The sequence below is a fragment of the Acomys minous genome (genome assembly GCF_964271855.1).
Source record: "Acomys minous genome assembly, chromosome: 18".
NCBI classification, from domain to species: Eukaryota; Metazoa; Chordata; class Mammalia; order Rodentia; family Muridae; genus Acomys; species Acomys minous.
The window spans coordinates 41,616,670-41,644,128 of NC_140501.1; the positions used below are offsets into that span (position 1 = coordinate 41,616,670).

Below are 27,459 nucleotides of genomic sequence, written 5' to 3' on the forward strand. Positions count from 1 at the left end.
TGTATATTTTGGAAGATGACTGAGTAACTGTACTTTGAAATGTTAAATGATGATTTGCTACTCTGGTATAATTTGAGGTGGTTCTTATTTTCTTTAGGATATTCTGTCATTTCCCCCCTTAATTTTCATGAAAGTCTTTATTTTTTAAATTAATAAACAAGTTTTTCACATTCGTGGTGATTAACACTTATCTAGAGAGTTCAAGCCTAACTCTCCTCCCCAACTTTTATCCTTCAAACATTTTCTTAAAACAAAATGAACCCTTTAAAAAAAATCACTCTACTTACCTTAGTCTTTTAGAGAAAGTATTATTGTTGGAGGCCAATAAGCATTTGTGGTTGATGATTTCATTTTATAGGTAAAAGGCATCCCCAGAAGCAAGTGTGAATTAAGTAAAGCCAAATTTTAAAGTGTAAAAATGTTAGACTATTAGAGATCATTTGGAAAGGAAGCATATTTATATACTGTAGCTGGAATGACACATTGTTATGATCTTTCTAAAAGGCAATTGGACAGTCTTTAAAATGTTCAGGGAGCTAGAGAGTCAGCCCAGCCATTAAGAGCACTTGCTGTTCTCTTCTAGAGGACCGGAGTTCTAGAGGACCAGCACCCACAACAACCTGTAACCCCAAGTCCAGCGGATATAACACATCTGTCCTTGGAGGACACTGCATTCACGTGTATGTACTCATATGCAGACATGCACACCCACACACTTAACTAAAAACAAACCTTTTTATATATTTGTATATATCATATTTTCATATCAAAGAATTTTTCTTAGATGAATGATCCAAAGATGTGAATAAAGACTACTAAAGTGCCAGGGAGATGTTTCAGTGGTTAAGAGCGTAGATTGCCCTTCCAAAGGAGCCTAGCTCAGTCCCTACTACCCAAACTGGACCAGTTAAAAACATCTGTAACTACAGATCTAAGGGCTCGGATGACTTCTCTCTGGCTTCCTCAGACAACTGCACTAGTATACACAAACCCCCAAGCAGACACAGCTGTATATATACAATTAAAATTAAGAATAAGTCTTAAAAAGACTGCTAAAGATGTTCAATAAAACACTTGTTATCTATTATAGATCAGATTAGGAAATTATGTTCATTGGAAGAGGAATGTGATAGAATATTCTAAGGGAAACAAGTGTTCTGTTTGCAAAATTATGAGATGGTATTAGGAGATGCTCATCACTCGTTGCTGTGGAAGGACTCTGACTGTCTCTAGCAGCAATCTAAATAGTCTCCATGTATCCAGTAATAGATGACTGCCCCACATAGGTCTCTAACGACACAGCTCCCTCTTGCCTCAAAATGAAGATGTGACCAACTCGAGACTAACATCTACCTAAAGAAATGAACCGCTTGCTGGCCTCCTTTCTCCTTACTTGCTTTGTGGTGGGAAATTAGATATAGTATTTGTGAACCAACTCATCTCCTTCATTCAGAATAGAACCTTATCAAGTCTAGAAGTAGGACCAAGGAGACTTGAGGTCCTTGCCAACCTCGTAAGTGGAGATCATGAGTTTCTAACTTAAGGTACAAAACTTAGTTTTGCAGAGAAAAATCTTATACAGCACTGTAGTCTGAGGTCTTTGTTAACAGCATCTAGCCCGAGTTGTATGGAAAGATGGGCTGGTGCCACCCATATCCTAAAGGAACAACAGGGACATTGGATTATAGCACTCCCATTTTAACAGTTAGGGAGCAGGCTGGATGGAGTCTGGTCCCCTTTCTCAAGCAATGAAAGTTCACTGAGTAGAGCTGGTCCCAGGATAACTTTGAAAAGTGCCTACCAGCTTACCAACACTTGGAACTCTGGAGCAAACAGTGAGACAAAATCAAAATGCTGTTTTCTGCCAGCTGTTCCCTGATGCTGTTAGTAAGAAAGACTACTTTTTGGCAGGAATTTACCAGTGTGCCAGCAGAAATGGCAGGAAGCACACTGTGGTAGGGACCTCCCTTGTGTTTGGGACTTCAACCTGAACAGACCAGCAGTCCAGTAATTTAGTCATCACAGTGCTGTTTCCAGACCATAAACAGAAAGAGATAATACGTTATCTGTGGCTCTTTCTGGGATCTGTTGTTAATGGAATCAGGGGAGCCAATCGGATGGCAAGTGCAGAATTAAACATGTTGTTGTCTCACACAAGCCTGTTATTTCACAGCCCTCAAAGTTGCTACTGGAGAGAAAACAATCCAAGTACAGACAAGAATAAATACAGGCATGTCTAGAAGCTGATGGTTCATGTAGACAAGGTTTTGGCTATCCTTGCATGTTCATGAAAATCACCAGAAGCAAGTAACCCAGAAAATTGCCAAGAATTTTGAGAGCAGGGTGTGATCAAAGAAGCCACAAACCTGGCCTGCTAAAGCTATAATTTCCTGATCCATAACGAAGGCCCCAGGAAGGCTGGGCCGCCTCAAGGAGGGCATGTGCCCCCACACTCGCCTGTCATTGTGGTCACAGAAGTTTACGGCAAGCAGAGTCTCCAAGAGGTCCAGCGTACAAAGAGATTTCTCTCGGAGATCAGCATCACTGTCTATAGAACATGAACTTTTCTAAATTGGCTGAGATGGGTCTCAAATCTTTCCCAGGAAGATTTCAAGGTAGGTAAGAAGTTTCCCCTCACCCTAGTCCCAAATGAGGACTTATGGTAGCTTTCCTATCTGACTCCTCTACCATGGCCCTAAGCATTAGCAAGGTGGCAGAAAACACACCCACTGGATTGTACATCCTGGGTTCCCAGGCCCCCAGCCTTGAAAATGAGACCTCACGTCATCCAAAGAACTTGGGGTTTCTGTAAAGCCACATCTGTAAGGCTCTTTAGCCATTCCCTCCGGAGGGAGCCAAGTTAATGCATCCCTTGTAATCAGGAGGGTACACAGGCGCTGCTGGTGACCTCAGGCAGGCACTAATTGTCAACTCCAGTGTCCATTTTCCCTTGTGCCTTAGAAATAAAGCGTTCATGGTGGGATTTGGCCAGGGATACGCCTGACTCCACTACCTTGCCAGTGCTAAGATTACACGCATGTACCACCACACCTGGCATATTGTACAGCCTTAGAAGAGGAGGCTCTCAGGTTCACAGGGTAAGAATTTTACCAGCTAAATCATTCTTTCAGTCTCCAGGGCACATTTTTAAAAAGAGGAAGTAGATTGATTGCCTTCTGTTTACTCAGTGCCTCCTTCGCTCTGATGTGAATAGCATGGGGCATGAGGTATCTGGTCTGAGCATAAGAAGGAAGGTAACACTAAGGGGATATTTTGAGCCACAAGTTGGTGTCGTCATCCCTCAGCATCTGCAGGGCATTGGCTCCCAGAACTCTGTGCAAATACCGAAGTCTGCAGATGCTCAAGCCCTGTCTAGAAAATGACACGATAGTTACATATAACCTATGCTTGTTCTTTAGTACATCTTAGACCATCTTTAGGCAACTGTAATATCTAAATTGTAGCTAATACGAGTTAAATAGCAGTTTTACTGTGTTGGTTGGGAAATAATGAAAGGAAAAATGTCTTCACATGTTCGAGGTAGATCTTTCTTTCTCTCTCTCTCTCTCTCTCTCTCTCTCTCTCTCTCTCTCTCTCTCTCTCCCTCCCTCCCTCCCTCCCTCCCTCCTCCTCCTCCTCTTCTTTTTGATACAGGATCCAGGATCATACCATATGACTTCACCTGGACTTGAATGCAAAGATTTGCCTTCCTCTGCCTCCTGGGTGGATTAATGGCATGTGCCACCATGCTCAGCCCAGGATAGACATTTTTTTACATATATATGTACACACACACACACACACACACACACACACACACACACACACACACACAGAGCAATAGTTTGAATATCTAGATATGGCAGTCTCTGTGATGGTCAGTGTTGTCACCTTGACAGAACCCAGAGTCACCTGGGAGAAGGAGGTCCTCCACGCATTCCTGTGAGAGATTAATTATTTGGGTTTTATAAATTAGTGAAGGAAGACTCATTCTAACTGTGGGTGGAATCACCCCTCAGGGAGTAAATCCTGGCCTGTACTAGATCACTAGCACGTATGCATTCATCACTGTCTTTCGACTGCAGACCTCACGTGACCAGCTGCTTCACGCTCCTGCTGCCTTGACTTCTGGACTGTGATGAGCTTAAGTAAGCCATTTCCCCCTTACTCTGCTTTTGTCAGAGTATCTTGTCACAGCAACAGGAAAGAAGCTAAGACATCATTGCATGGACCTGGGTCTTTTAGACTCTGTAGGAGCAAAGCACGTTGGGATCCTGAAACCCGTTGTCTCCATAGGTATGAGCAGAAAGACAGCTCATGGCTCATAGCTTATGAGAACGTGTTGTGTCTTTGTAATAAACATGCATTCTAAAGCTCAATTTGCCTTAAAACAATCCAATTATTTAGGTAAGAAAAAATTCAAAATAAACACCACATACTCATGAGTTCGAGGCCAGCCTGGTCTACAAAGTGAGTCCAGGACAGCCAAGGCTAACACAGAGAGACCCTGTCTTGAAAAACCAAAATAAAATAAAAATAAAAATAAAAGTATATATATGCAAAGGAAAACCATGAAACATTTGTTTCTGGGTAGTTGCTAATTTTTTCTTTGTGTTTTCCCATATTTTCTATTATTTGTTTTGTATATGTATTATTTTTATAATTAAATCAGTGTGAGTAAATGCTATTTCAAATAATAGGTGGCCATCAATTACTCATTTATCTTTTGATGCCATGTGATTGATCAACACTTTATTGACTATCAAAATACTCCAAAGTTCATGGAAAATGAGAATAATCACAAACCGATTACCAGGCCTTCTGCAAAGATCCTTATGCACTTACTGAGGGTCCCTGGACCACAGCGTGGACAGCGTGGCAGGGAGGAGCAGTGCCCTAGGAAAGCCCGGCCTGCATCTGCTTCATCTCCGGAGATCTCTGGAAGCTCTGCTTCTCACACTTTGCAGGCGGTTGCTTATTTGGTTGGTTGTGTTGATGATTCAGTCAGGTTCATGCAAGTGAACGCAGATCCCTTTCTCATCTTCCTGCATCAAATAGGCAATAAACAAATCTGTTCCAAATGAAAACACGTCATCTGTAGATCCGTCTCTGTCCTTACTGATGTGATTGCACTTTTGCCTTTTTTTTTTTTTTTTGACGATTGCAATAACACCTGGTTTCTGGTTGATCCTCTTTGCTCTTAATGAAGTCTACCTGCGGTCAGAGTTGCCCTTTGAAAAGGCATCTCTGATTGTGTCGTTGCTCTGTGGTCGGGTTCTCTAGGGCTTTTAATGAGGGTCTGCTGACTCACCACTCTCATGGATCAGCTCAAATCTCTGCAAACATTACTCACCCGACCCACAGTCCACCAGCGCCCTCTCTATTTGACACATGGTGATTCACCTACGCTGAATGTTCTCTAAAAACTTAATTATGAATACACTTGACTTTTAAGAGCAATTTTGCAGAAAATTTGAGTGGAGAATACAGAATTCCCATAACCCTTCAGCCCTCAGTCTACTCCCCCAGTATTAACATCTTGCCTTCGTGTAGTAGGTTGCATACAATTGATAAACTGATATTGGTACCCTAATCTTATCACCTGCAGGGGAGAGTTGAGACATGGTCTCACTATGTGGCTTGGGCTGGCCTCAAATTCATAACCTTCCTGTTAGACAATGATCTTTCATTGAATAGTTTGACTTTTTGAAATGTCTCCTATTTGGGATCCTACAGCACGTAACCTCCCACAGGTTTCTTTTGTGTAGTAATGTGCAAATAAGGGATGATATGTGTCAACTCATAATCTTATAGCTTGGTTGTTTTTTTTTTTAATCATAGACTATTAACAGTATATGGATGTAAGTTTACTACCCTATTTGCAGACATGTGGATTTCTTAATGAGTAAAGTTGCTATAAATATCAAAAGTAGGCTTTGTATAGACATATTTTTAACCACTGAATGTTTGTCATTTGTTGTGTGTGTATGTGCTTATGTGAATGGGCACATATGTGTGCACATGGAAATGCAGGCCCAAAGGTCAACATCTAGTGTCTTTTTTTTCATTCACTCAGACAGGCTCTCTCACTGATCGAGAACTGGCCAACTCAGTTCTATTAGTTGTCCAGCAAGCCATGGGCATCCTTCTGCCTCCCAGTTCTGGTGCAGTGCTGTGCTTGGCTTTTAATGTGGATGCTGGGGATCTGAATTCAGGTCTCATACTTGGAGAGGTCATGATCGTAGACAGGTGATCATGACAGGAGGGAAAAGAGATTTTTAAAAGATCTTAGGGGGAAGGAGAGAGAGAGAGAGAGAGGAATGAAATTCAGATGACATAAAAACATAAGAAAGCTCTCTCTCTCTCTCTCTCTCTCTCTCTCTCTCTCTCTCTCTCTCTCTCTCTCTCTCTCTCTCTCTTGGCAGAGGTGTGACCTGCAAGAGGGAAGCAGAGGAGACAGGGAAGAGCAGTGGGGGAGGAGGTAAAGAAGAACAAAAGATAATGACATGTATGAAAATGCCATAATGAAGCCCATCGCTTTGTGTGTTATTTTTACAGGGGAAGAAGGTCTTGTCTCTAAGGACAGAGATGTGAAGGAGTTAGAGATTCATCATAGAAATAAGGGTGGAGTATGCAGAGTGCTCAACTCTCTGTAGTCAATACTTCTTGAGAGTTACCTCTTATTACACACCAAATGAGGTGCAAAATGTTTCATATGCCTTGAACTGTTTAATGCTCACAACACCATGAAGGGTAAATGAACAGAGTAGGGGAGGGAGAGGAAGAGGGAGATCTGAGCTGTGAGCTCCCACCACACCGCCAGGGACCACTCAGTTTTCAGGACAAAACTGTAACTCTCAGGGCTGGAGAAATGGATCAGTAGTTATGAGTGCTGGCTGCTCTTCCAGAGGACCCAGATCAATTCCCAGCACCCACACAGTGGCTCACAACCACTTGTAAGTACAGTTTCGGAGATCCAACACTGTCTTCCAGCTCTGTGGTCAACAGGCACATATGGTACAGGCAGAACTCAATACACATCAATAAAAAATATATTTAAAAAATATACTTATTTTGGCTTTTGATGTTTTCTCAAGTAACAGAACATTTGTAGGTGGCCTAAAGACATTGTTTTTATTTAAAAAATTAGCATACTTTAAGTAATATTTTACATTAGCATACAAAGTACCTGGGCTTAATATTATATTTTCTTTTAAGTAATATTTTATATATTCTTTGAAATTTTCATATATTTATAGAAGTATATACAATTTATATACATTTACACAATGCACAAATGCGTTATTTTGTTTTTACTATCCATCTGCCATTACCTCTTTTAAACTCTTCCTAGCAATCTCCACCTGTCTCCTCTGAACTTCATGGTCTCCTTTTTTTTTTCTTGTTAAATTAATAAGCCCTGAATTAAAGAGACTTTACCATTCACAACTGCAGTATGAGTAGGCACCATATAAAACCAGTGGTGATTTCCATACTCAATCATAGATTCTAATGAAAATGCTAAAATGGGTCACTACTAAGCAGAATTGTGTTGTGTTCATACATGTGCCTGAAAGCACTGGCCTTTCTGTGCTGATAGCCTTGTTCTACTTGCTGTGTTTCCTGGAGTAAGCCATACCTGGTGCGACACCCAGCTACTCAGGGACAGCACTGCACCCTGTTGCCAGTTACCACTGCTCCGAGGACCACACTTTCCACAGGGATGAAATCTGGCAACCCCCTGATGCTGCCACAGAGACAATGAGGACCACTGCGACTGCTAAACTGAGACTGGGAGTCGCCTGACTGAGCCCTTCCCTTTTGGTTTGAAATGCAGAAAAGTCAACGAAATGCTGCAGTGACATCATTTGTAGGTAGCCTTAATAAGACATTGGCCTTGCTAAGCAAACACAAAAATCACAGACTCGGTGTCTGTTTAGGAGAGAGGAGAAGCATTTACACTCGGATTAGTTACTTTCTTTCTTCAGGAACAGGCTCACAGGTGAGCATGCTCAGCTGTGGCCATGGTGTTTATGCACCACGCTGTGCTGTCAGGCTTTCTATCTGTTCCTTACTTGTGACACCTATCTATAAATCCATCTTGTCACTTGATAAAGAAGGTAAGAGTCATCTTCATTTCTCTGGCATCTTTCTACCCTCACATCCCAGCCATGATTTGTACTGTGATCACTATGGATTTTTCAGTCTTACAGAAGCTTGAATAATGGGGTTTTAAGGCAGACAGCACAGTGGAAAGGTGACAGTTTGGAGATAGCACAGTCCTTTAGTGGGACTTCAAAATTCTTTCGAGCTGTGTGTCATTGGGGGAAGTTCTGTAATGTCTCTAAGTCTGTTTCCTTGTGTTAGAAGACATGTCAGAGAAATGATGTTTAGCCCACAGGATCATTATGAGAATTAGAGTTAATTGCAGTGGCTGTCAGTGAGATGATCTTCAAAAGCATTCGCCCTAAACAAGGAAGTGAGTGAAGTGTGACTGGCCAGAGCTCTCATACCTAGGCAGTGACCATCTCTTCCCAAGTAAAAGCCAATCACTGACACCGTTAGAGACTTTTTCTTTCTACAGTTAAAACTGAGGACTTTGTTGACAGGGTAGATTGATTGCTAGTTATACGTATCAAGTTCCAAGGAGGAACAGCACCTGAGCGAACCGCCCAATGAATGCTAGAGTTCTGTTGTCTTCACAGAGTAAGAAGGTCTTCTGGTGTGATGGAGGCACACAGCTCAGACTTACCCCTTCCCCAACTCCATGCACTGCTTTCTGAACAGACAAATTTTTCCACCAACCCCTTGTAATGTTGATAGCATCAAATGATTCAATGCATATAAACCATTCTGTACCTCATTTGATGTGTAATAAAAATGGTGTTTCTCAAAAAGTGTTGATTACTGGGCTGTGCATTAACATGTGCACCCCACCCTCATTTACGTGGTCAAGCCTTTACCCCATGTTACAGTCTTTAGAGAAGAGACATTTTCCCAGCTCTAAAGTAAGGTTTAAAATTAGCACACAGAGTAATGGGCTTCTTTATGGCATTTTCATGCACACAAACCACCCTTTGGTCTTACTCACCCCCAGCACCCCCCACCCAGACAACACACGTTCCACGCCACCTGAATGTCATTGCTTTCTCTCTCCTTCCCCCTAAGATCTTTACAATCTCTTTCCTCTCCCCTCAGGATGGATTCCCTTTCTTGACCTCTCTACGCCCATCCATTTAAATCCAGGTTCTTCTCACAAGAGAAAACACGCAGTGATAGTCTTTCCGAGTCTGACTCAGTTTGATGAATACAATGAGCTTCAGTTGCATCCAGTTTCCTGCAAGGTCAAGGCTTCATTTTTCCTTAAGGATAAGATTCCATTGTGTGTATGTATCATGTGTCTATGGCATCCATGCTAGTTTCCCTTCCTAGCTATGGAGAACAGTGCCACAACAAACATGTGCGTATCTCTGTGGTGTACTGACTTAGAGTCCTTCAGGTTTACACCCAGGAGTGGCATAGCTGGGTCTTATGTTACTCCTACTTTTGCTTTTCTGAAGGACTTCTATATTGACTTCTATAATGACTGCACAGTTTTTACTCCAACCAGCAGTCTATCAATGCCCCAGATACGCAATGGCATTTACTTCTTCTTTCTTTCTTTCTGTCTTTGTTTTCTTTCTTTTGTTTTGTTTTGAGGCAAAGTATCTCTGTGTAGCCTTAGCTGTGCTGGACTCACTTTGTAGACCAGGCTGGCCTTGAGCTCCCTGGGCCTGCCTGCCTCTGCCTCCTGGAGTTCTAGGATTACAGGCGTGCACCACCCTGCCCTGGCTGTTAGTTTTTTCTTGATCCTAGCTGGGAAGAGATAGAATTTCAAAGTAGTTTGAATTTGTATTCCCCTGATGACAAAGGATGTTGAACATTTTTCAAACATCTACTGGCCATGTGTGTTCCTTCTTTTGAGAACTGTTTAATTTAACTTGTTCATTTCTTGACGGAATTGTTTTCTTTCTTTCTTTTCTTTCTTTCTTTCTTTCTTTCTTTCTTTCTTTCTTTCTTTCTTTTTTTTTCTAATGCTCTAATACATAGGTTCTCAACCTTCCTAACACTTCAACCCTCATGTTGCGGTGACCCCCAATCATAAAATTATTTTGTTGCTACTTCATAACTGTAATACTGTTACTATTATGAATCATAATGTAAGCAGCTGATATGCAGGATGTCTAACCCAAAGAGGTCACGGCCCACAGGCTGAGAACTACTCCAGTATAAGCTGTCAAAGACTTTTCTGCATTCTGTATGCTGGGAGATAGGGCCTTTAAGGAGGTAATAATTAAGGTTAAAAGAAATCTTAAGAATAGGAGGATAATCCGAAAGGACCAGTGTTCTTATTACAAGGGAAAAATACACTCAGTATGTGTACACAGAGAAATAGCCACACAAAGACACAAGTAGGAGAGAGAGAGAGAGAGAGAGAGAGAGAGAGAGAGAGAGACAGAGAGAGAGAGAGAGAGAGCGAGCTCACCAGACAGCAGCCCTACTGGAGCACTGGCCTTGAACTTCTAGCCATGTGAGAATATTGGTGCTTAAGTCCTGCCTGTAGAACTGCTGCTGCTACTGCTACTACACCTACTGCTATAGCTGCAGTATATTTTTAGAGGGACCCTTAGCACACTACTGTGGAGGTGTAGGTTACTGAAGGGCACAGGTTAGGGGTAAGCCAGATGAAGTTAACAGAGCAGGAAGCACTGTTTAGCTCCTGGAAACCCAGCAGCATACTTTGTTACCATCACTTCCCAAGGTGTGAATGAAGACTTTCTCTTCCCACTTTTAGAAACAAAGGACCCAAAGGTCCCTCGAGTCTCCAGGATATCTTTACGAGTGGCATAGGTTCCTAGGAAGCACAGTGTATCCTTGTGGTTGTGCCTTACTGAATGAAAGTTTAAATAAGACTCACATGGTATACACTCACTTATAATTGGGCACTAGCCCAAAAGGCATGTCCCATGAAAGTCTTCACTTACCCGGAGATTGGGATAGATGTGAGAACATCCTACTGGGACTCTGGTAAGAGAAATATAGGAGATGGGGAAATAGAAGGATCCAGAGGGTCTTAGAAACCTACAAGAAGAACATCGTAATGGGTGGATCAGTGCCCAGGGGGGTCTGCTCAAACTATTGCACTAACCAAGGACAATACAAGTAGTAAGCATTGTACCCCTACTCTGATCTAGCCAATGGAGAGGACATCCCCCACAGTTATGTGGAGAGCAGGGACTGACTCTGACATGAACTCTGGTGCCCCATATTTGACCATCTCCCCCTTGGTGGGGAGGCCTGGTGGCACTCAAAGAAAGAATAAGCAGGCTACCACGATGAGACTTGATAGCCTATGACCATATAGTGGGGGAGGAGGTCCCCCTCTGTCATAGACCTAGGGGAAGGGAATAGGGTGAAAGTGGGAGGGAGGGAGGGAGGAACAGGAGAATATAAGTGATGGGATAACAGTTGAGCTGTAACGTGAATAAATTAATTAAATAAAAATTGAAAACAAAGATTTCTCTTCCGTGGCTCCATCCCTCACAGCTTCAGGGGGAAACACTTCAAGGAAGGTGCTTGCATGTCCACCTGTAAATCACAAGAAAAGAGTAAACTTCTCAAATGCTGTCCTTAGTCTTCTCATCAATAATTTTAGCTTCTGCTCTGTCAGGCTCAATTGGTCCGCCTGTAAGTATAGCTTTGCAGGAAAGCTAGTTCTGCTTCAAGCGGCAATAAATCATTGATGAGCGCAGGGGAACTCAGATTTCTTCCCAGAGTCTGGTCTCAAATCATCTCCTACACATGCCCCCAAATGGGCATATTTTAGCTGACTGCTGAAATACAGGAACATATCAGAAAGTCAATTGGCCTCTGACCGGCACCCAGTGATGCTCTCTCTTCCTCTAACGACTCGCATTTGAAACTGAAGAAAGTAAGCGTAAACAGAAAATACAATAACATAAAGATTGGCCATGCACGAGAGTTCTTTTTCAACTGCCTTCAATAGTTCAGTTTTCCTTCGCCACATGCCCACCGTTCAGGGCAGGCAAACTCTCGATTGCAACTTCTTTGGCTTCAGTGCTTCCCAGCTTGCCACCACCTATTTACTGGAGCAGAAGAGGATTTAAGAGGCAGAGGTGCTGCCTCTGTTCGACATAGAGTTATGCATATTACATGAGGATTCCTGAGACTGTGGGTCATCACTACTGAATTCCAAACCCCAGAATGCCTCTGTCCTGCTTTTGTTCAGCCTCTGTCATTTCCACTAAGAATTATGAGCTCAGAGGGGAGAAAGATAGATGTGTATTAGTTGTGCATGTGCATGCACATGTGTGTATATGGAGTCCATAAGTTGACACTGGGTGTTTTCCTGTGTGGCTCCCTATCTTATTTATTTATTTATTTATTTTAGAAGAGATCTCTGGTCAAACCTAGAGGTCACTGATTGGCTAGGCTGGCTGGATGTGAGCCATTGGGATCTTCTTGTCTCTGCCTCACTGCTCTAAGATTTCAGGTACACGCCGCATGCCTAGAATTTTATATGTGGATGCTGAAGAGTAAAACTCAAGTCACTTTGCTTGTACAGTAAGCATTTACCCACTAAGCCATCTCTTTAGCTCAGAAAGACTAGTGGGGGCAAAAAGGAAGTGTCGTGTGAAAATCAGCATGGAAGAGGAAATGGCGGGGGGCGGGAATGATGTCCAATCTGACTCCCAGGTTTAAGGAAGTCTGCGTGCCCAAAGAGGTGTACAAACATAACTTGATTGTATTAGAAAAAAGAAAGTCGTAACAAATCTGCTAGACGGCAAGGCAATTGGACTAGTGGATAATATCAGCTGCTAGATAGACTTGGTTAGCTCTCCTGGCATCCTCCTGCATTTGAGAGATGGATGTAGAAACGCTGTGTCAGGAACTTTCTGGGCCCCTGTTCAGTATAGTATGTGCTCAATATTACACCCGAGAAGATGGTTACTTTTGTTCTGAGCACTGTCAATTTAGGATACAATTGCCCTTTCTATTCCATTTCTAGACCCTTACCTGACAGGTCATCTGTCAATCAATCATTAAAGACAACCCACACATCTATCAATGAGTCCCTGTGCCTCTGGCCATTGATGCAGTAGAAACAGCTCTAGAGATTGTGTAAAATCTGGACTTGGGTCTGACCTCTGTTATACAATGTCTGTGATAACAAAATAGCCCTGATGTTTACAGTGTTTATTTCTGAATTCGTTGGGGGTACTCTTTGTTCTGTCAAGTTCATGAAGTTATGAGAAGAAAGACAAAAGCGTGTGTGTAAGCACTTTGTGGCTCCTTCAGGCCATGGACTGTGAGGATGGGCTGAGCTGTAGAACGTGGCTTTAGCACAAACAGACTGGGTCCAGGACGGTTTTGTGCCCTTGTGTTCTATGTCTGTGGCAACAAATGGCAGGTTTTGAGTCAAATTACATTCCTTTCCCTTCTAGTCACAGTAAAACTACATTTCCCAACCTCCTTTGCGTTCAGATATAGCTTTCTGGGTAAATTGCAGACAGTGGCCTGGGGATGGAAATGATGGTTGCCGCTTCTGGGATTGACTCTAAACATCCCTTGGCACATCAGTTATTCTCAGTTACAGTGCTCCAGAGACTTAGTAAAGTTTTTCTGGTAACCTTCATGTGAAATAACTGATGTTTAAATTGGTAACTGGCTACATAAGTATTATTACCTTAATAATTTGATGCAAAAAAAAAAAAAGACATGTTTTGTGTCTCCTTTTAGTCTCATCAGCATGGCTGCATAGATAAGACAAAATAGGACGACACCAATAGTCTTGTTAACACGGAAGGGGAAAATCTCACTGGAACGAAACCCTAGATGATGATCTAGGAGCAGCTAAGGAAGGCTAAGAGGCAGAGAAATAGTCTGTCCCAGAGAAAAGCCATACATTATTCATTCACTACCAAGTGGTCAGCCCTGAAACTATGTATGTACAAGTAACATTATACAGAACAAGAGGATTGTATTTATACATTTAAGAATATATATTTATATATAATTATAGGTATAGAATTTATTTACATATTTATTATATATAATATATAATTAAAGAAAAAGAGGCCATGAATTTGAGAGAGAACAAGGAAGAGCTGAAGGAAGAAAAAGGAAGAGAGAAAGTGGCATAATTATATATTAATCTTAAAAACTAAAAAATTACATATAAAGAAGAAAATAGAACATCAGAATTGAACCTACTTTGTATTCAAATACAGGAAATAATGTCTGGTACTGGAAACCTAGCAGCCTCCCTGGGCTAGTGAGGTCATGGACTTTAAAAAAGAATTTACTACTGCCACTATGTGCAACTCTAAAAACATTTGTCAATTAAAAGCCAAACGATATTTTTACTTCACTTTTAAAGAACTCTAATGACTTACTAATAGGATATATATGCCTCTTTAAATACGTGTACATCCTTAAACTAAGAAATCACCTTGGGGACAACGACCCCTTCCCTGGTCCACACTGATTTTCATGTGACACTTACTTTTTATCACAGTAATATCTGGAAACCCAGATTCAGTATGATATAGCTTTATCAAAATTAATGTAGCATGATTTATTGGCGAAACAGCACATCCACCTTGTGCTCGCCAGTTTGCATGGTCTGACAAGATGTCCACTACTGCTAGATCTCCCTTAAAATGTGGAATACCTTGTGACTCTCTGTGAGGTCATTGCAGCACCCTAGAGGTTGGCACACAATTTAGAAACCGTGGCTCACTTCCTTTTGGTTATCTATCAGCTGAATGGACGTGAGGGTGGTGAAAGGCCAGATGGAATCTGGGACAGTGAGTCTTTATGGGAGAAGCACCCAGAATGCTTAGCAAGTAGTGCCTGCTCAGGTGTTAAGTTGTCTTTTGACATGCTGCCATCGGGGGCTTTTTTTTCAATAACAGCAGCTGGTCCATCGTGACACATGACACTATCCAGGCTGGTGAGCTATCTGTGGGGCTGCTTTTGTAACCCCTGAGCCAGCCTGAACACTGAATGTCTGTCATGCAGTGTTAGCATGAGGTGACTCAGTCTTGGTGACTTGAGATATACATGCGCGCGCGCGTGTGTGTGTGTGCGCGCGCGCGCGCACACACACACACACACACACACACACACACATCACAGTGTGCCCTAGGACATGGGTCATTTCCTTGGAGGTAGCAGTTCCTGAGTCAATGTTACATCTGTAAAGCAAGCAAGAGTGACCATTTGATGAACCAAAGTGCAAAGGCTCTTGGGAGTTTAGCTGAGGCTTATTTGTTGTAACGGAATGAAGTGCTGTCTAGAAAACAATGCGTGCTCATCTTTCCATCCATATGGACACACTCTGAGCCGCCGAAGGCAAAGTCACTTTTCCAGGAAGCTACAGCCAAGCAGATGTAACCCCAGGCCTGTCCTCCAAAGGACCAGCAGAGCCAGATTGTGGAGTCTCACCATTCAAAGTGGGCGTGGATGGTTCAGGGCTGGGACCGTAGGGCATGTTTCCTTTGAAGTAGGTCACATTTTCAATTTAGGATTTGTTTCTTGACCTACCTAGAGAAAATCACAGGGCCAAGCCAGGTGACCATTGCTGGGAAAGTTTCCATTTCATTACAACTACATCTGTACCATTTCTGAGTGTGTTCCCTGCCCTGCCCCTCCGTTATTCCCAGGAATCAGAAGGTGATGGTTTTATATCCCTTCTATCTTAGTTTGCTTTCTGTTGTGCTAAACACCATGAGCTGTGAGGAGCCTACGGAGTCCTGTGTGGATGTGTGTTGTTGATGTGACCACAGCTGTGTCGAGGACCCCAAAGCCTGAGATATATCCATGAGAGTGGTAAAAGCCTCCCCTGGGGCAGGCTGAGGGAACTTACAAAGCCTTCACCTGGTCAGTGTGCAGATGGTGACAGCGTGTGCACAAAGTGTGGACTGCAGCTCCTTCTCCCAGAGGTTTACAGCCTGAGATTGCTCCCCAGTAGAGATCTACTGAGATGAACGAAGCCAGCCTCTTCCTTCCTTCAGCTAGATGCCGCTTCCTTCAGCTGTATACAATAGCCCTTGACCTCAATCCAGATGTTTATAATAAGCACACTGAGTTTCTGGGCTGCAGGCACATTTCTGTCAGAGGCCATGGCCCACGTGACCCCCCCCCCCCTGCTTTTTTAAACATGTGCCTGTGTTTCTGTTCTTTCTTCTTTCCCTTGTCACCCCGGTCAAGTCAACCCCAAAGCAGTACACAGGTCACAGCGATGACCAGAAGCCACCCGGGGAGGAAAAGGTTTACTTAGCTTACAGAATACCATTCCACCACGGAGGGAAGGTAGGGCAGGAACCTGAAGGCAGGAACTGAAGAAGAGACCATGGCGAGTGGTGCTTGCTGGCTTGTTACCCTGGCTTGCTCAGCTAACTTCCTTCTACAACCCAAGCCCATCCACCTTAGGGATGGCACAGCCCAGTGTGCCAGATTTACAAAACTAACCAGCGTATCTTCTCACGCACAGTTACATGTGCTTGCTTCCCTGCAATCTGCCAGTGCACGTCTTTGTTGCATCTTGAAATGAGTTAAACAAGGTCTAGGGTCTTTGGTATGTGATTTCCACATGTATCGGAAGACACAGAGCATGACTGTGGTTCTGTCCCTGCACATTTGAGTGAATTCATTCATACAGTTCTTAAGCCCCCTGTCTACAGCAGGCGAAGAAGAACAACTTTCTATTTGGCTAGTGAGCTCTGCAGAATTTTGGCTCTCAATGACCTCCACCCTCTGGTGTCTTACTCTTAAATGCAGTAAAAAAAAACAAAAAAACAAAATGTCTCTACAGATGTCCTAGTTACTAATCCATTGACCTTATAATGGAAATTAGCCTGTATTATCTGATTGTTGTCACATGTGCCCTTGAAAACAGAGATCACCTTAGCTCAGTGCAGAAGTAAAAAAAAAAAGATTCCAAGTCTGAGAAAGCCTTGACACATTATTTTCTGGCTCATAATGGGGGAATGGGGGGGGGCGTACATGTGGAAAAGCAAATAAACTCTACCAGTAGCCTACAAGCTCAGAAGAGGACTGTGAAGTCAACATATGAAGGATGACTGCGGTGGACATTTTCATCTCAAACAGGGGAGACCTTGAGCAGAGATTCCAGCCAGGCAGGCACGGACCTTCTAACCTACAAAAACAACATGCCGACGGGCTTATGTGGCTTTAATAAGCATTAGCAATTTATTAAAGGAGGAAACTATATTTGTGTTGAAGTTTATTTGGAATTGGGGATTACAACCAAATACTAAAGGAGTGTGTTGCTTCGAAGCATGGTGAGGACATTGATGACTTTGGGTATGAGTCGAAGCAAAAATATATGTTTTGGCCAACAATGTGCAACAATATAGATTTGTGTTCTTTTTTTTTTTTTCTTTTAGGCCCAGTGGACATGCGTTAATCACCTACAGTGTACTATGGTGCACTAAATTCATTAAAATATTCTTTAGTTACCATTTATCTCTCGTGTTTCTGTATCTGACACTTATCTCTTCTTTATGTGTTGTGACATGTGTGTATGTCTGTCTGTCTGCACAGAGAAGTCAGAAGACAATTTGTTGCAGACAATTATTTTCTTCTACCATGTGTGCTCTGGGAGTCAAAGTCAGTCATCAGGCCTAGAAGCAAGTACTTATCCACTGAGCCATTCAGTGGCCCTAACTATCATTTCTTTTATTAATGCCATAGTCATCCTGGAGTTACAATAATTTACCATTTATATAAGAAAAAATGGAGACTCTGAGAGCCCAGCATACTTCCTTGGCTGGATTGAACCTGGTATTCAGACAACTATATGTCATAAGGGGCCAACAACTATGTTTATACATTGGCCTACAGTGGTCTATATTAGATAAAAGTCATGAAGATCAATATGAGTTTTAAAAAATGAAGTATAAGATAATGATGATGATGATAATAATATTTTTTTAGACAGAGTTTTACTCTGTAATTTAGGTGGTCCTCATGACCACTACTTACTCAACAGTGTCCTCATGACTTAAATTCACACAAACTCTCCTGTGTCAGCCTTCTAAGTGCTGGGATTAGAGGTGGAGCCACCGTTGCTTAGCTGGTGCGATGGTTTGACTAAGAATGGTCCCAACAGGCTCATAGTATTCAAACTCTTAGTTGTCAGGGAGTGGAACTATTTGAGAAGGATTAGAAAGATTAGGAAGTATTAGGTAGTATGGCCTTGTTGGGGTAGGTGTGGCCCTGTTGGAGGAGGTATATCACTGGAGTAGGCTTTGATGTTTCTCTCTCTCTCTCTCTCTCTCTCTCTCTCTCTCTCTCTCTCCCTCTCCCCCTCTCTCCCTCTCTCTCTCTCTCTCTCTCTCTCTCTCTCTCTCTCTCTCTCTCTCCCTCCCTCTCTCTCTCTCTTCCTCTCTCTCTCCCTCCCTCCCTCTCTCTCTCTCTCTCTCCTTCCCTCCCTCTCTCTCCCTCCCTCTCTCTCCCCCCTCTCTCTTTCTGCTTGTGGACCAGGAAGTAGCTCTCAGCTACTTCTCCAGTACCATGCTTGCCTCCCTCCATGCTTCCTGCCAGGCTGATAATGGAGTAAGCTTCTGGATCTGTAAGGCAGCCCCAGTTAAGTGCTTTCTTGTATGAGTTGCTTAGGCCATGGTTATCTCTTCACAGCAATAGAGCAGTGCCTAAAACAGCTGGTGTTATGATTTTGGATAAACAGTGTTGTTTCAGATGAAATAGTCTGAGATTCTTCAGCTTGTTTGAAAACCTGGCTCTCTGTCAGCATCTAGATCTAAGGGGGAAAAAAATCAGAGTTCTAACTTTTTATTTGCTGACTCCTCAACTGTTTCTATGGAAACATATTAGATTTGCAAAAATGAGTGCCTCAATTTCATCACCGCTTGATGGCTGATCTTTCTCATGTTTTAATCTGGTTAACACCCATGGCTGACACAGGAGGAAACTTGGTATCAGAGACTAGAAGGAAAGGCCTTTGTTGAGCAAGAATGGGGACCGTTGCGTGTAGTCATCATCTCATCTTTACCTAAAGAGGAAGGATGCTTTTGAACTACTGCAGGAGATAAGTAACATCTACGCTGTCATTTAGTCATCAGTATTGGCCACCAATGTATACCCATTACAATACATACTAAAGCCAACTTATATGCCAGGAAATGGATGCTACAAAAGCTCTTTAAAAATGGAAGGTCATCACTGGCCAGGGAAATCAAAGAGAGCTTCCAGAAGTAGAGGAGAGAGGTTTCCCTATCAGTTGTTGGTGACTGTCACCAAGGATCAGATATGATGGAGGACCCAGCACCACCATGGCTGCTCCTTTTCTCTAGACTCTCAAGAGCCTACAGTTTTCTCCCTCTCAAGCCACCATAGGAGAGCCAATATACAATATGTCTAGCAGGCTTTCAAGGCTACAGATTGACTTTCTCCTAAAGAGTCTTGTAAACAAACACTGTGCCATTAGAAGATCATCACCACATCTCGGGTAGGCGTTGGCTTTCTGCCCAGACTTTGGAGGTTAAGAGGAAAATCAATGCGATGACACCACTCTGTGGTCTATCTGTTCATGAGGCTGTGAAAACTTTCACGACACCCATCTGTCAGCGACAACTCTGGGGTGCCCACTGTGTGCCGGGCATTGAGCAGTATGGGAGCATCAGAGCAAAAGGAAGGCACAGCTTCTGGTCTAGAAGGGCTTTGAATTTACTGGAGCAGCGTGAAAGAGCAGGGAACACAGCAGAGTTAAACAGTAGAGGAGACAGACAAACAACCCAGCGCACCGGGCGCTAACTCCCAGGGCACCACCATTTTCCTGGCCTGTCAGCTGCCTCAGGGTTGCGTGACTGGGTCATCAGAATTAAGTGGAGTTAGATGGAAGTGTGGAGATTCGGGGGGAGGAGGAAAACAAGGATGAGGAGGAGACACAAGAAGAGGAACAGGAAAAGATGGATCAAGGAGGACAAAGAGGAAGAAGAGAAGCCATCTTGTCACAAAGAGCAGGAGTAGAGACACCTCGGGGGTTGGGAACAAGAGATGAAAAGGGAGGTAAGCCACCGAAGTACTGGGGAATAAATCACATTTCTCCATGGCCTTCATAAGTTTATAAATGGTACAGAACCCCTACAACAAAAGACAGATTAATAAGAAAAACCCAGGCAAGCTCATTAAGTCACACAGTATGAGTTATGAGAGAAAGAAAACTCTGCAACCCAAAGCGGTTACTCTGATTTATGTAACATCCTGAAACAATAAAACGTAGAGAGGAGGTGACAAGCAGGTTTAGGCTTCTGGAGGTGGGAACCCACTGCAGAGCAAATCTCTGGGTTGTGCTAAGGGAGCAAGGTGGGCTCAGTGATCCTTCTGGCTTCGTCTTTGCGCTGAGATGCGGAGGGGAGTTCACATGTCTTTGTAGGGAGAAAGCACACAATAGGGTTAAAAGAGATTTTTGCTATGTTGTACTGCTTAATCATTTCAAGAGGCCACTATTTACGCAATAGCGGCATATCTGGGGGTGATGTCTTTTGGTTTCTTTTCCAACATTGTGTTGGAGCTTGAGCTCTGAGCCTAGCCCTGGGAACACAGCCAATTTGGTGTCAAGGTAGACAGTGGAGGCCAGAGTCCTGACAGTTTACTTGAGAGTATTTGTTCTGTTTGCTTGCTTTAAGGTCATTGATTATATATATATATATATATATATATATATATATATATATATATATATATATATATATATATATATCCTCCCCCCAGAGGATTTCTCTGTGTGCCAGTATGTGTCTCTCTACATCTATATGTGTTTCTTGTGCTTTTTCTTTGGCTCTTTGTTTTTTTGTCCATTTGGGTTTTTTTGTTTGTTTGTTTGTTTTGTTTTTTGTTTTTGGGTTTGTTTTTTTTTTGCCTATTCTGGTTTGTTTTTTATTTCTGTTCTTTTTTAATTTTTAAATTTTTAGATATCAATTTGTTTTCTAATGAGAGAAAGCAAGAAAGGATGTGGGTTTGAGTGGGTGGGGAGGAGCTGGGAGGAGCTGCAGGAGGGCTAAGCACAATGGGAAAATATGATATGAAAAAAATCTTTCAATTTAAAAAGAGATAATTAAACATTTCGAAAATTCTAAGAAAAAGCCAGCAATCACAGAATGGAGCAAGGACTGAAAGACAAGGGAGGACATGCCTTCCTCTGATACTCAAGGACCAGAGGATGGAGTGGATCACCACTTCCAGAGAAGAGTGTCTAAGCTCCCAGGAAGGTCTGACAAATTGTCTGCCTCTTTGCGTAGGACACAGGGCCAGACTCTTGTCAGAAACCATCAGGGCAGTGAGGGCTGTTTTGCATTCCTAGGTGGCTTTCCTCTTTAGAGTTCTAGCTCACTCTGATGAGCCAGCTTGTTGCTAGCATAAGTCAGGCGAACTGGCAAGGCCACCTCCACATCATGAGGTCAAACACTGACTGTTGTCCCTGGAACAACTCCCGAGGCAATTGCTTTCATAGCTGTTGTAACTGAACGGAGGTTCAAAGGACCCGTTAAGCAAAAAGAGGCCTTTTGTACTTCAAAGAGTCTATGCAGCCAGGTTGCAGATGAAAAGCATAACAATTAATTTTGAAATTTCTCTTTAATTCTGATGGATTTTCTAAGCAAATGATTCTGATTCCAACAGCTGCTGGGAAAGCAGTATGTAGCTGGACAGATCAGTCCTCTGCTATCTCCGCAGCAGTAAATAATATGACTTAGTCAGTGCAGCAAAGACTGTGCTTTCAAGACTCGGAGGCACAGGGTAAAACACGTATGCCACTAGAAAAAAATATTCAAATACAATGCAGGGGTCCTTTAAAAACAGTTATAAAGCATGCGGCAGGCCGGCACCTTCCCGTTTACATGGTTGCCTGGTGAGTTGAAGGACAAAAGAAGTAAACTAGAAGCCAGCATAAAACAAAAAATAGACCCCCCCCCCAAAAAAAAACCCAAACAAACAAAAACCAAACAAACAAAATGAAAAACCTAAAAACCAAATCAAAGCACACAGCTCATGGTGTCTGGTAGTGTTCTGTGGCTATTTCAGACCTGGCTTGGCCTTGCAAGATCGGGACTGCGGATGAATGTTGTCGCTGTCCTGTGACCATCTCGAGGCTGTGATAGAGCAGGCATCCCCAGGGCCCATCCGACTTGTTCTGGGTGAGGAGCGTCCGGACTAAAAGAGGGATGAGCTACCTCGTCTTCCTTCTCAGGAACATCATCAAGTGCTGAGAGGAGCAGGATGGGGATGCAATCGTTTCGTGGAAGAGATAATAAAGCAGAGGTTAAGAGAAGAAATGAAAACCATGGAGACAGTAAAGGCAGGTGGTAGTTTTATTTTCATTTCCAAAAATTGTTTTTATTTTGAGCTGACAAATAACATACATATATGTATGTGTGTGTGTGTGTGTGTGTGTGTGTATATATATATATATATATATATATATATATATATATATCATATGCAACATGGTGTTTTGGTGTTTACATTGTAAAACCTAACTAATGAACATGTACATTATCTGGTGTGCTGTGGCTGTCAGCTTTCTGTTGTAACATATAGCTAAGACAGTCAGTTTACAAAGAGGAGAAGGTCATTTCGGTTCTAAGCCTTTCTAATGCTGTGACCCTTATTTTGTTGTGACTTCCAACCATAACATTACTTTCACTGCTTCTTCATAACTGTAGTTTTGCTACTGTTATGAATTGTAATGTAAATATCTGTGCTTTCCGGCCATCTTAGGGGACCCCTGTGAAAGGGTTGTTTGACCCCCAAAGGGGTTGTGATGCACAGGTTGAGAATCGCTGCTCTAAAACTTTCTAGTCACGCCGCACTGGGTCAGGTGACCTCTGTGAGCCAGAGAATCCAGGTGTAGACTATCACATATTCACATTTATTTGTGATAAGAGCACCTCAAGTCTACTCTTCACGCAAATTTTAAGTATGCATTGTTCTGGATTATAGTTCAATGCCATATAATATATCTCCTGAATTAATCGCTTCTATTTAGCTAAAAGTGTATATACTTTGACCAACATCTCTGAAATCTCCTCCTCTCCATCAGAGGCAGTACAAGTTTTAGTAGTGAGACTAAAATGATTTGCATTAGACTAGAGGGAAGGTTTATCCAACAACAGAGCCAACTGTGTTCACCAGATGAGGAAAACTTTATCTTCAAAATCCCTTCATGTTTAGTATTTAAGACTTAGAAAACATGAGCAATGAACTCTATGCAGCTATTCATAGAATGCCTGTTGCCTGAGCATAAAAGGAAATCCTCTGGAAAAATCAGATTGCTAACTCCTTTGATGAGCACCCTGCTGCTTATTGGAGACTAGGACGATGGCTTGCAGGCTCCAGGAACTCGTGTTTCAAATCAAAAGATTTTGATGCAGAGAAGCAAAGTGTAAAAATATGGAAAATAAATGAGCAAATGAATCAATGTATGGATTTTGAGCCTTTGGAGATTTCTGTCAGATGGGTCCAGATGGCAGCAGGCTTGCAAAACACAGCATGAGTCTTCATGTAGACATTAGAACAGGATTTGTCTTTTCTCTTAGAAAACTTCCATTGCAGGACCTGCGTATTTATAGTGGTTGGTGAGGCCTTGGTGGCTTTGCCCGACTCCTATTGACTGACATTGGCAACATGTGTGCACCCATGGGATACAATGGAGCCACACAGCAGCAGAAATGAAACAGTGTGAAAAGGTGCTACCTGTGACCCCGAAGCCATAAAGCCTCCTCCTGTTTCATGCTGCCTCAGTCAGCAGCTGGTGTTCTTTCTCTAGCCACAAAAACAGAAGCCAAAATAAGTCCATTCCGTCCATCGCTAAGTCATACTCTGAGCTGGTGGTATGTTAATACTACCCTGATACACATCGACTCTGTAAGTATGTCCAGGAACTATTTTTGATAAAGGATAACCGTGCATACTAAACACATGGAGAGGCGCCTGCTGGAAGTTGTAGGCAGCGTGAGGAGGCCTCCGTCCAGTCTGCATTTGCAGACCGCCACCTCACCTGGAGAGTCTAACTGCAGGTCCGCTCAGTATTCTAAGCCCGACTATGTGTGGCTGTGTTAGCTAGGGTTCTCTAAAGGAACAGAACCAACAGAATAAATGGAAACAGAATGGCTTACAGGTCCATATAGCCCAACAATAGCTGTCTTCTGACAGGAAGTCAGGAGTCTGGCAGTTGTTCAGTCCACAGCCTGGATGTCTCAGCAGTCCCAATTTGGTGATGGAGTTCTGGAGAATTCTAAGAGAGGTGCTGGTCTTCAGTCCGTGCTGGGAACTGGAAGAAGGAGGTTCTAATACCGTCTAATGAATGCCTTGGCAACAGGAAGATGAGCTTTCCAGTGAGCATTAGGGCAAGCAAGCAGAAATCAAAAGCTTCCTTCTTCCATGTGTTTCTTATGTCGGTGGCAACAGGTAGTGTTGCCCATGTGTAAGGTGGGTCTTCTTACCTCAAATAACCCAATTGGGAAATCCCTTACAGGGATGCCCAGCTGCTTGTATATTAATTGATGCCAGATGTAAAAGATTAGCCATTACAAGGGCCTCAGAGAAATCACTATCTAGGACTTAGTTCCTTTACACACACACACACACACACACACACACACACACACACACACACAAAGAGAACTTTGACCTCACCCTTACTGATTAGTGTTATGGTACTGGAGGTACCCTGCGTGATAGCAGAGGAGAAGAGTAAATGTCAACTAAGCTACTAACCCTCTCATCTATAGTAATAACCTTCCTATATGATACACTTGTGCAACAGTGGCACAAACACTGTGGGAGGAACCAACCACTATCTGACTGGATTTAAGGCCCACTAGGTGAGATGAAACCCATGCCTGACACTGCTTGAGTAGCCAAGAACTTGAGATTAGAAAGGCCATGGGCCTAGGGGGGTAAACCAAATACTGTCCTGATAAAGGCACATAGCAATAAAGTGACTCCTAATAACATTCTGCAAATAACATCTAATAGCACTGACCTAATAGCACTGATCCATCAGACAAGTTTCCTCCTCCACTAGATGGGACCTAATGCAGGTACCCACAGCTGTGTGGGACTGTAATGGCCCAGGGTTATGAAGGAAGGGTCAAGGAGAGCTTCAACCTAAACGCCTCAGGTGATGCCAGTGGGGATTGGCTCCCTCGCCACTCCTAACCTGGTACCATAAAGTCATCGGCTCCCCCAATCAACCCTAGTAAGAATTTATTATCAGGCTTGGCCCTTGGTTTGACCTTATAAAGTGCCCCCCAACCCCTAGCCCCTGAAGTATTTTCCAACATCCCAGTCTTGGCCAATTGTAAATGGCCACACGAACTTTGACCCAGAGAGCCTAGCCACCTCCCCAGGGGTATAAATAAGTGCTCCCCCCCCACAACAAAAGACCCAAAGCTGTTTCAGAGTGTGTGTTCTTTGTCCATACACTCACCATTCAACCAGAATCCTGCCTGCACCCCCCTGCTCCAGCCCAGATTCACTCCCTCCAGTTCATCCCAGTGTGCAACACAGCTGGGTACCCGAGGGGAGAAGGAGAAACCGGGCAGTACAGCCAGACAACATGTGCAGAGCGGGGAACCTTGGAACACTAAGTCCTAAGTGGGATGGCTTCATTGCCCCTCCCCCTTCCTCTCTGGAAGAGGAAGTAGAAATATAAGAGACAGAGGGAATGGAGGACAAGGAGACAAGGCCTTCTAAACACAAGCGGGCCAGCGCACATACGAACTCATAGAGACAGTGGCATCGTACACAGGGCCTGTCCACGCCCACGCCGGACGGAGTCTCAGTGCTGAGATGGGGAAATGAACACCGCTCCCATCCCTGGCCAAGAAGCTATCTCCTACTGACAACCTCTTGCAAAGGAAAAATTAGTTTTCTCCAGTAGAGTCTTGCTCGATATATACACTGCACTTAAGGGCAGGGCCCATGCTCAGCAGTAGATTGCCAACTCAAAGTAAACTGAATGATAGCTTTGGAAATTTTGTAAAATTTCAAATTGCTTTGTTTGGGCATTTTTTTAAACCTTATTGTTCTTTTGCTTGTCTTTTATGGTTTCCAATTTTGTGTTTATATGGCGTGTGTGTGTGTGTGTGTGTGTGTGTGTGTGTGTGTGTGACACTCACATGTGTTTCTTATACTTTTTCTTTTATTCTCTTTATTTCTGTTGTTGTTGTTTTTGTTTTTGAGGCAGGGCTTCTCTGTACAGTCCTGGAACTTGCTCTATAGACCAGGCTGGCCTCAAACTAAGGGGCTGCCTATCTCTGCCTTCATGTGAGAGAGGCTAGTGCTGGGTAAGGAGCTGCCTATCTCTGCCTTCACGTGAGGGAGGCTAGTGCTGGGGTTAAAGGCATGTGCCACCACACCAAACATTATTTTGGTTTGTTGTTTGTGTTTTGATTCCCCTGATTATTTGAGAGAGAGAGAGAGAGAGAGAGAGAGAGAGAGAGAGAGAGAGAGAGAGAGAACATGGAGTTGCGATGAGGACAGGGAGCATCCGTGAGGAGATGAGGGAGGGAGAACCATGATCACAATATTAAAAAATATTTTCAGTTGCAAAAAATTAAAAAAATTAAAGAAAGAACTTGGGTTTCTGAAATGGAAACACAGTGCTAAAGAACTTACTGCAAACTCACACACGAACACACTAAGATGCCTTTGCATGACTCTTGAGAAACATTGACTTGTAGCAATTTATATTATTCCTACACTGAGTCTGGTCCCTAAGCATCACTCTCATATCCTTAGACCTGACAGCTCTGTGTATGGGCTGTGGTGGTACTACACCATGTCTGAAGTTTCCCAGATCTGGCCCAGACACTGTTCCTGTGTCTTCTCCTTCTCTTTAGATATTTACTAGGAAGCCTGTGATATCAGTTATTTTTGTGGTTGCTACTGTGATAATATACCAGATAGAAGAAACTTCAAGATGGAGGGGTTGATTTATGAGGCTCATAGTTGGAGAGTATAGCCAGTCATGGTGGAGAAGTCATGGCCTGGGAGCTTGAGGAAGCTGGTTGGATGTACCCAAGATCAGGAAGCAGAGAACAGTGAGTCCTGATGCAGGACCCAAGCCTGCAGAACGGTGCCAACCAAAGTGAGTGCGGGTCTTCCTATCTCAAAAGCTGAACCTAGGTATTCCTCACAGCAGAGGCATTGTCTCCCAGGCAACTCTAGAACCTACCAAACTGACAGTCAAAATTAACCATCAGACCTCCCAACAAGACTTGATATAATGGAACTATGAGTTTTCTGGGTCCTTTTGGGGATATTGAGAGAAAGAAGGTCAGCATGAAAAAATGTCCTGAAATTGCTTTGGAAACTTTCTGCCTGTTATCCTTTCAATGTGAAAGTCAA

At 43.0% G+C, this 27,459-nt stretch overlaps 1 long non-coding RNA gene across 1 annotated transcript in view; it reads right to left on the reverse strand.

Moving 5' to 3' along the window:
- Positions 1–22,176: 22,176 nt before the first annotated feature.
- LOC311589217 overlaps positions 22,177–27,459 on the reverse strand; it is a 28,468-nt gene continuing 23,185 nt past the window's right edge. Inside the window, exon 3 of the long non-coding RNA XR_014776452.1 lies at positions 22,177–22,309. This is a non-coding gene — a long non-coding RNA (uncharacterized lncRNA). The remainder of the gene's footprint in view (positions 22,310–27,459) is intronic.